The sequence below is a fragment of the Lactuca virosa genome, chromosome 3 (genome assembly GCF_052849685.1).
Source record: "Lactuca virosa cultivar CGN04683 chromosome 3, Lactuca_virosa_CGN04683_v6, whole genome shotgun sequence".
In the NCBI taxonomy this organism is placed as follows: domain Eukaryota; kingdom Viridiplantae; phylum Streptophyta; class Magnoliopsida; order Asterales; family Asteraceae; genus Lactuca; species Lactuca virosa.
The window spans coordinates 66,317,471-66,328,131 of record NC_136428.1 but is presented as its reverse complement, the minus strand read 5'-3'; the positions used below and the strand labels follow the sequence as shown (position 1 = coordinate 66,328,131).

At 30.3% G+C, this 10,661-nt stretch overlaps 1 long non-coding RNA gene across 1 annotated transcript; it reads right to left on the bottom strand.

Annotated features, from left to right (window-relative positions):
- Positions 1–8,234: 8,234 nt before the first annotated feature.
- LOC145162372 (uncharacterized) lies at positions 8,235–9,910 on the bottom strand. Its single transcript, XR_013739062.1, has 3 exons — positions 9,769–9,910; positions 9,445–9,566; positions 8,235–9,216 (listed from the first exon to the last, which is right to left on the bottom strand). It is a non-coding gene; the product is annotated as an uncharacterized LOC145162372 (long non-coding RNA).
- Positions 9,911–10,661: the final 751 nt, after the last annotated feature.

The following is a 10,661-nucleotide window of genomic DNA, read 5'->3' as shown; positions in this document are numbered from 1 at the left end:
GTGAGACAATTATGTGTTTTTTCAGTTTTTGTGTATTGTATCTAATTTTGTTATATTTCAATCAACTTAAGATTTTAACTTATGGTTTTGACATATATAAGCTCCCTAAAAATATTTCTACATGAATTACCGAATCCGAGTACTCCCCGAGTACTCCCGGGTATTCCTGAGTACTCGCTACTCGGTAGTCGGCCGAACAGGTACCGAGTAACGAGTTCTACAACCTTGGTGGTGCCCAACTTAATTAACAATGAATTAACCTAAAAGCTTAACAAATGGACTATTGGGGTGTGATGGGGTTGGAAACCCTAATTAGGGTTTAGAAAACCCTAATTAGGGTTTAGAAAACCCTAATTTTAGATATGCTAATTTGGAATTGTCGGGACCCACATGTTTGGACCACTGGATTGGAATTTTGAATTAAGCCCGATTACATTATATGTTTGGCCTAGTGGATTGATGGACTTAATGGATTAAGTCCTTAATGGGTTAAGTAGGAACACTTAACCCTAATCGTCATTTTATGTGAAAACCCTAATTTTCTTTGGGCCTTGAGTTGGGCCTTTCTATTGGGCTTTGGTGATTTGGCTATTGATAGGCCATCCAAGAACAAGTATATGGACTAGAATATTTGGATGGGCTTTAGGATAAGGCCCATTGGAAAGGCTTGGGCTCAATTTGGAAAATTGGACCATAGATGGGCCATAACTTGGCCTTGATGATTATGAGACATTGGACCATCGGAATGCCAAGTGTTGGGACTAGAATAAATGGTTAGGCCTTAAGGTAAGACCATGTAAAGGTTTGGGCCCAATTTGGAAAATTAGGCCATATGATGGGCTTTGGTTCCTTGTTTAACTTTTGGGCCTTTGGATTGGGCCTTGGGCTAGAATAAAGTAAGTTGGGGGTAAAGTAGTCTTTACCCCAAGCATGGACTTATGGTTATGTGTCGGAACCCAATTATTAATTGGGTGTTATTTGATGTTGACAGTTCGGGAATCTGTCATCCAACAGCTAGAGTTTTGTCCGCGGGACATCAGTAGTGCGAGGTGAGTCTCCTCATTGTTAGTATCGGCCGAAGGCACCAATATCAGGGGTTAGCCCTAGGCATTATGTATGAAAGACCAGGAGGTGGCTCCTGGCACACGGTATGCTAATTGGTTAAGTAGAGTAGTATGTATGCTAGTTGTCTTTGTGATGCTTGGATGGAAGAACAGGAGGTGGCTCTTGGTACTTGTCTGTAAGACCGAAGGGGGTGGCCCCCGACTTGGCAAGAAAGACCACGTGGCGGCCCGTGGCATAATGGCAAGACTATGTTTTGGCACATATCATTTTAGTTGATTATGATATATGAATGATATGCATGGCTCACAGTTATGTATGGTAGTATACGGTTGAAAGAGACCGAAGGGGTAGGCCAGCACCCCGATATGCTAGGCAGTATGTTGATATGTATGGTATGTGGTATTTGGGGAACTCACTAAGCTTCGTGCTTAAGGTTTTCAGTTTTGGTTTCAGGTACTTCCAATTTTCAAATAAAGGAGCTCGGACGATCGCAGCGCACACACCTATGTTTTCCGCACTATGTGATTTCTGGGAATAAACTCTGATAAATGTATTACTTGAACTGCTTTTCAATGTCTGAACCAAGTTGCAAATGTGTTTTAGTTTTATTAAAAATAAAAATTTTGGTCATGAATTTTGGGATGTTACACTAAGGTTCTTGTAGGGTTCTTGATATTCAACATTCAATCGGAAAATGATTTGTCAGGGTAATCATCTTTGTCGTTTTGTTCACATTTAAACAACTTCTTTTTTTGTACACATTTATTCATTTAATTTTTTATATGTGTTCACATATGACCATTGTCACCGGCTATCGCATGTGACAATGGTAATATGTGAACACATTTAACAAGTTAAATTATCAAATGTGTAGAAAAGAAAGTTGCTTAAATATGAACATAACGAAAAGTTAATTACCCTAATAAGTCATTTTCTCCACTTTTAATAGCGATTTTATTTTTTCATATTTGTTTGTATTAATTTTTAAAGTGTTCATAATGTCCTAAATATTAATTAAATATCCATAATATTATTCATATTTGTTTTTATTTGTTTTTAAAGTATTTATAATGTCCTAAATATCAACTAAATATTCATAATGTCCTAATTAATAATTAAATATTGATCAATTCTAAACTTTACTTTTTAATAATTAAAAATGTTTTTGCTTTGTTGAAATATTTTATATAGCCTCTTATATTTTTTTCTTTTGTTTTTAAGCATATACAATATTTTTAAAGTAAATTGTATCTAACAATAAAATTAAATATGTAACAATAAGTATGGATGGTCTTTTAAAAAAATAAAAAGAAAATATTACTTAGCAAATATAAAAACAAAAAAAAAGTTATATAATGTAAATGTTTTAAAATTATTACAAATTTTTAATACTTTTTAATTAGATGTTTATAAACTTTTAATTTTTTAATGCAACGTTTTAAAGTATTATTTAACGAAAGTATTTTAAAATATTATAAAAAAGTATTAAATTGTCATACAAAATCTGTGAAACACTTTAAAAATGTTGTAAAGAAAGTTTAGAAATAATTGTATGAAAGTTATAAAAAATTGTATGAAAATGTTAAAAAAAAAAAATGTTAAAAACTTGTAAGAAAAACTTAAAACATTTATAAAATATTTGGTTTAAAAGTACTTGAATTAAAATTATATAAAAATTTAAAAAAAATTAAAATTCATAACCAAAATTTAAATCATTGTTTTAGAAAAACCTATAGAAAAAAAATCATAAAGATGTTGTAAGAAATTAAAGTCTTAAGAAATTTGTAGAAAAAAATTGTTCACATTTAAAACAACTTTTTTTTCTGTACATATTTGACCATTTAACAAGTTAAATTGTCAAATGTCTACACAAAAAAATTGACTAAACGTGAACAAGACGAAAAAATTATTATCCTGATTTCCAACTTTCTCACTTTTTAAATAAAAGTTTGTCTAACCAGAAAAGCAGCAAACATAAATAGTTAAATCAATTAAATAACACGGTTTTGAACTCGGTCCTAAAGACAGGAAGACCTATCTGGAAAAAATTAATAGAACCGGCTCCTATCTGACACAACAAACATATCACAAAAGAGATGAAACAAAATAAAAGCTAAAAAAAGCATAAAGGAATATATGTCATGTTCTACCATTTGAGTGCAAAATAAAGATGAAACAAAATAAAAGCTAAAAAAGCATAAAGGAATATTTGTCATGTTCTACCATTTGAGTGCAAAATCAACAAAAAATAATAAAATAATAAAATTATATATATATATATATATATATATATATATATATATATATATATATATATATAGAGAGAGAGAGAGAGAGAGAGAGAAAGATAGAGAGAGAGAAAGGGAGAGAGAGAAAGATAGAGAGAGAGAGAGCTAGGTTTAAATGTGAATTGACATCTATTGTGCAGACGTGTATACAGTGTTATTCTGTGAGAACAACAAAGAAAATATGTTGTTTGATAACGTGAATACGTTCAATCTTACATAACTATTGTCATTATTACGCATTCTCACTAATTAAATCGTCTATAAGGTTATTATTATTATTATTATTATTATTATTATTATTGTTATTATATATATATATATATATATATATATATATATATAATTATGTCATAATGTTTATTGAGTCGTATTCTATAAGAATGAAAATGAGTGAAAAACAATGGGTAAGAACAAAAATGAATAAGAATTAGTGAGAATGCATGAAAATGAAAATAATTGTGTGAGGTTGAACGTATTCACATTACTAGACAACCTATTCTCTTAGTAGTTCTCATAGAATAGCATTGTCCACACGTCCGCACAATAATTGTCCATCCACATTATAACCTAGCCCTATATATATATATATATATATATATATATATATATATATATATATATATATATATATATATATATATATATATATATATATATATATTGAAGTATGTTCAATTGATAAAAATTTTGGATTTGAGAACATTTGATAACAAAATTAAAACACGCGTAGGGTTTAATTAAAAGAGGAGCATAGTCCATTTGCTTTAGTTATTCACGCAAAAAAACCAATGACACCCAACTCCGATCTTGTCTTCCGCCCAACACCGCCTCCTCCCACAAATCGCATCGGCACCATCAATCACTACCGGAGATAACCACTGTTGGGAAGTCATTTTCTACAGGTGGTTGTATCATGGAGTACTGGAACCATGTTGCTTCATTTCAGCCTTGCAAGTGTCGTATGTGTCATAGTTCATCATGAGACGTAATTAGACAGGTAACAATCAGAATTCGATGCTTGCTCAATCTAGTTTGAAATTCAGCTGAATATTCATTAAGATGCCATCATTTCATATATATTTCCATTTCATCTCACTGTATAAAATGATGACAGAAAATCAATTGTTAGGGCATCTATAACGTAGGATTTGATGGATTGTTTTTATTGAAAATATTAAGCTCTAGGGACTGGATTGGAGTCTATTAGAGAATTGATGATCACTGTAGGATTTGATGCACACAAGGTGTTTGTCGTATTGTCTGAAAAAACCTAGTAAGTATGAAAGTGACATTTTATTTAAAAATCCTTAACTTTGAACCCTCATTAAGCCAAGCATTAAGTCCCTTAGGTTAGATTGAATTTCACATCTCTATAGCTTAATAAGTAACCAACAATCATGTTAAAAGTGATAAACTTAAGGCTTAACCATTAATTCCTTAATTGAACACCAAAAGTTATTTAGAAGCTATTATGATCAGTTTTCCCAAATCTGTCCTCCAACTTCTAAAATCCGTGAAATTCAATACGAACATCTAAAAATCACGAGACTTAGTTTTCTGGAAATCTTAGTGTGTCTACTTTCTTCAAAATTTGAATCACATTTCGAAATTCCAACTCCTTGAGGGGTAAATATGGTAATCTTCTCAGGTTGGTCCATGTTGTCACATATTTCATGCAATGTCTTCAAAAAATTATAATAAATTCATCAGAACTCCCAAACAGAGGACTACAATCAAAGAGAAAATAATGAAATATGTACATAAATTTTATAAGATTAATACAACAAACACAAGCTAAATTATGTTATAATTTTTGTATAGGTTCTCGGAAAGGAAATGATCCATATTGCTCATGCTAGCTAATTTTCAAGCTCAAGAAGGTGAGTTATACTAACTCTCCTATTATGTAGGTATTACTTTTTTTATGTTATTGTTCACGGATACCCTAATAACATGTGATTATGTGTATCTAATCACATATGATTTATGTGGCTAAGATTCATTTTCGCGTTCTCGATTCAATAATTATTATTTTTCATATTAATCATATGTGATTAAATACATTGAATCAGATGTGATTATATGTTTCTAATCACACATGATTTTATTTGGAAAAAACAAATTTTGTCTATTTAAATCATATGTGATTAGATACATACAATCACATTTATTATATACACGGTAACAAATATTGAACCAAGAACACGAAAACAAATCTTTATCCAAATTAATCATATGTGATTAAATACATATAATCACATGAGATTATATGAATCTAATCACATATGATTTATGTGTACATAATTCATTTTTGCTTTATCGATTCAATAGTTGTTCTCATGTATTTTATCACATGTGATTATATGTATAATCGTATGTGATTAAGTACATGAGCACAACTATTGAATCGAGAAGGCAAAAATGAATCTTGTCCACCTCAAATCATATGTGATTATATACATATAATCACATGTGATTAATTACACAAAAGAAATTATTCAGTCGAAACCGCAAAAATACATATTGTCTACATAAATCATATCTGATTAAATACATATAATCACATGTGATTATATGCATCCAATCATGTATAATTTATGTGGATGAGATTCATTGTCACATTCTCGATTCAATAATTATTCTTTGTCCACTGTAATCATATGTGATTAAATACATATAATCATATGTGATTATATGTATCTAATCACATATGATTTATATGGACAATAAATAACGATGTCTATATAAATCATATGTGATTAGATACATATAATCATATACGATTATATACACAAGAACAACTAGTGAATCAAGAACACAAAGATAAATATTGTCCACATATATCATATGTGATAAAATGCATATAATCACATAGAATTTATGTGGAAAATATTCATTTTCGCGTTCTCGATTCAGTTGTTGTTCTTGTATGTTTAATTACATGAGATTATATGTATCTAATCAGATATGATTAATATGGAAAATATTCATTTTCACATTCTCATTCAATAGTTGTTCTTGTACATTTAGTCACATATGATTTATGTACACAAGATTCATTTTCGCGTTTTTGATTAAATAGTTTTTCTTTTTCACATTAATCATATGTGATTAATACATACAATCACATATGATTAAATACATAAGAAAAAATATTGAATCAAAAATATGAAAATGAATTTTATCAATATAAATCATATGTGATTTGATACATATGATCACATGTGATTAAGTACATGAGTACAACTATTGAATTGAGAAAGAAATAATGAATCTTGTCCACATAAATCATATGTGATTAAGTACATATAATCACATGTGATTATATTTATTTAATCACATATGATTTATGTGGACAATATTCATTTTTCACTAGTACAAAAATGACCTATGGACACACCATAAAAGTGTGACCATATGCGTATAGTGACATTTTATTTTTTCACTGAAAGTGTGAGGTAAGGTGACGTCATTGTATGGGTCATATGGTCACTTTAAAATGTAGTGTCCGTATGATATGAAAAAATGTGGCCGTATTATAAAAGTGTGGCTATTGGGTAGGGAATTTTGTTCCTAAAATCAATCCTTTTATCCAATATTGTGGCATTAAAACGCCAGTTGACACATTTATTTAGTAATTGTAGTGACTGTATGTCACCAACTTGCGACATACATATTGTTTCTATGTGACGTTTTGCTAATAAATTGTCACACAATTCAAAGTTTATTAAGACTATTACATATCTTTTGCAGACATGCATCTATGGTGAATATGACCAAGATCACTAAACGGCCACATGTAATTAATTTCATAAGTGATGATTTGCTAATAAGTAGTCATAAAAACAATCTTTTATTGTGACTATTGCCTATCGTATAGAGACATTGCAAAAACTTAAAAACATGTCAAATTTATATTATAGACACAAGAAAATTTTGAAGTGTGATTATTTTTTAACATTCAGTGACATTAATTCAATTTTGATTGTTACTTTTGCTATATTTCATACACATCAAAACAATATAGATGAAAGTAACCATAAACCGACAATATGAAATGATAAAAAGAAATCAATATTATTAATAATAAAAATACAAATCCATACATAAGATCCCTAATTAAAATAGCCAAAAAAAACTTGTACTAATAACAAGTATAAAAATATGGTACAGAAAACAAAAAACATTGTAAACCAAAAATATTCAACTTTCCACATCTAATAACCTTTTCTCCTTCTGAAAAATTTAGTTTATGCGAATTGTGATAGAAAATATCGAATGAGAACACTCCTTTTCGTAGATACTCATAATATGCATCTTTTAATTTTAGGGCTTCATATATGCTAATATGTCTGTGAATAGAAAATGAAAATAAACCATTTATAAGTCAAATCATACATGATCATATAAAAAGAATGTGTAAGGAAGCATGTTTCTGTATCAATTCTTTATTAGTATAGTACATGAATAACATATGTTGTCAAGAAACTAAATGAAACCACACTATAATACATGTTGAAGCACCAGTAGGTGGTATCTACTGCAGCTCTGGCCAATATTCCATTAGAGGGTATAATATGAACCTGACATTTGGAAATATTAATTTCAATTTCCAGTTGGTTTGGTTTAACACCACCAACATCAACAAAAATATATCATCCAAGTTACATACAACACATACATACAGTTTCCAAGTTATATAATCATACATGAAACCTATCAATCTACTACTTAAACAGATCATATGAAGTATATACACCATATAAGACAAGTAGACTGATGAAATTCTAAAAGGACACACAGTAATCAAAACTAAATATGAAGTGAATCTACAATACAAATAGGACGATTCACACTAATGTATGTGGAGCATTATTGCAATTAAGATTCAGTTTTAATAGATTGAAAATTATGAGCTACATAAAAAAGAAATACCAAAATGGCATACATCAAAATTTAAAACCTGAATATTTAGTATCCAAAGTAATCCACTCAAATCATCTGCTTTGTCATGCTCGATTCGATAGAAGCTAAGGGTATTTATTGAATTGAAGGAGCCCGTGAAGTCTCACTTTTTCAGTCTCAATTCTTTGTTCTTCGACCTGCATCTCCCTGGATAAGAGCAAAATAAAATAGTCACAACGTTGTAGAACATATTTCCAGTATTCTTCCAATTACAAAATCCACAATTTCAGAAGCCATAACCTAAGCCACATATTCTTTTTAAATGTAAAAACCACATAATTGTAGTGTACATTACTAACATTCTGGTGACATTTTCACAAACATGTGGCATGCTTAAAAGAAACGACTATTTGGCCCATAAATTTTAAAAGGAGCTGATTTTTTGCCTACCTGTAACTTAATTAATATAATAGAAGAAATGATATCATTAAAATCAAGGTAATTAGACATTGCTCGAGAAGAACCGGAGTAACAATCAACGGCTTGCGAGCACAAAAAAAAATTTGTTCTGCCATGTATCAAACCAAACAACACAATTAAAAATGAAAACTATAAAATTTTAGCTTGAAGGAAGTAAAGAAGAAAGAAGGGAACCAGAAACCCCATGAATAATGGAATGGGTCTGGGATTTTTCATCAACAAATAAAGGATAAAAGTCATGCTTCAAAAACAGATATCAACAATACAATTAGATAAGTTTATCGACCTCCACAATGAAATGCAATCACGTTATGCAATCAAAACACAAAATTGAAGGATCACCTACGCTATCAATTTACGAATGAAAATCTATACATTCTGATGAAAAAGCTCATAAGTATCAACAAAATAAACCCAAAAATAACAGAGAACATAACTGAATTGAAAAGTCATTCCTTGCACAACATATTGAGGTAACCTGAGAAACAAAAAAAATTAATAATTGAAAACCATAACCATTACAAATTCCATCAAAGTACATAAAACAATTTAAAAAGAAACTAAAGAAAGGATACACCGAAATTATTTTTTACCTGTACTTGATAGCCAACAGAAAAAAAGATCTAGAATTGAAACTGATGGAATAATAAATAATCTTACCTCCGCCTGTCCCATACCTTAACCATAACAGCGAAAAGAAGTGTACCTCGGTGGAAAATCAATCAGAAGGGTAGAACCGAATAGAGATATGGCGTGACTAAGCAGTCGACACCACAAAAATCCATCAAAAGAGAGCAGAAAAGAGTCGAATAGCTGAACGCGTCCCACCTGCATCGGACAATAAAAATCATGAACAAAGACTTATGCTTATAGCTAAAGATGCACAAATAAAGCCATCCAGACCATCAGTTTAAGACCCTCCATGTGCTTAAAACTAAGCACATGGGTCGTCAACATAGAAATTCGGAGAGGGTGAATCAGCCACAATCATGAGCAAAGAGTGAAGAATGGACCAAAAGCAATTACTTACATTAAGTAGAAGAAGAGAAGAAAAGCCAATTGGACAACCAAAATCATACCAAGGAAGCGAGATCGTGGTGTGTGGACCGACAATGTGTGTTTCCTACAACTGATTTTATCTTAGAGAGAAGATAAAGGGTAGAAAAGATAGGGATGAGTGTATCAGGTGTGTTCCAAAATGGAATTAGGTCTACAAATGGGGGAAATTGAAATTAGGAAGGGGGGAAACGAAAATGAGAGCGGTAACACGAAATTATCAGATTTAATTTTGAAAATTTGTAAAAACCTAAAATTTTCAAACTCTCAAACTTCAAATTATCATATTTACTTTTGAAAATATATACAAAAACTAAAATTCTTAAACTCACAAAGTTTATGATTGATATATATTATTAAATAATTTTTCAATAAAACTATATCTCATATTTAGGTTGGGTAGTGTAGGGGGTTAGGTGGAGTGGGTGAGTCTAAATTGGTGGTGCGTGTGTGTGTGGTTGTGGATGTTAGGATGGATAGCGTAGGGGTGAGGTGGGGTGGGGTTGGGATAGGTGTGTGGGTGGGTGGGTTTATGGTGAAATTTTAAAATATGAAAGAAAACACACTTAAAATATAATAATAAATAAATAAACTCAAAATATATAAAATAAATTTTGGAATTATATATATATATATATATATATATATATATATATATATATATATATATATATATATATATATATATAAACTCAACTTGAAGGGTTAAATATGAAAATTAAACTTAACGATATTTATAGAGTAATACATGTAGTTGTGGGTGTGAGTGTAAGAGTGGGTGGATGAGTGGGGTTGCTTGGTGTAAGGAGGTGGAGATGTAGATGTGGTTAGGTGTATATGTATTGGGAGGGTGGTAGGTAGTGGTAT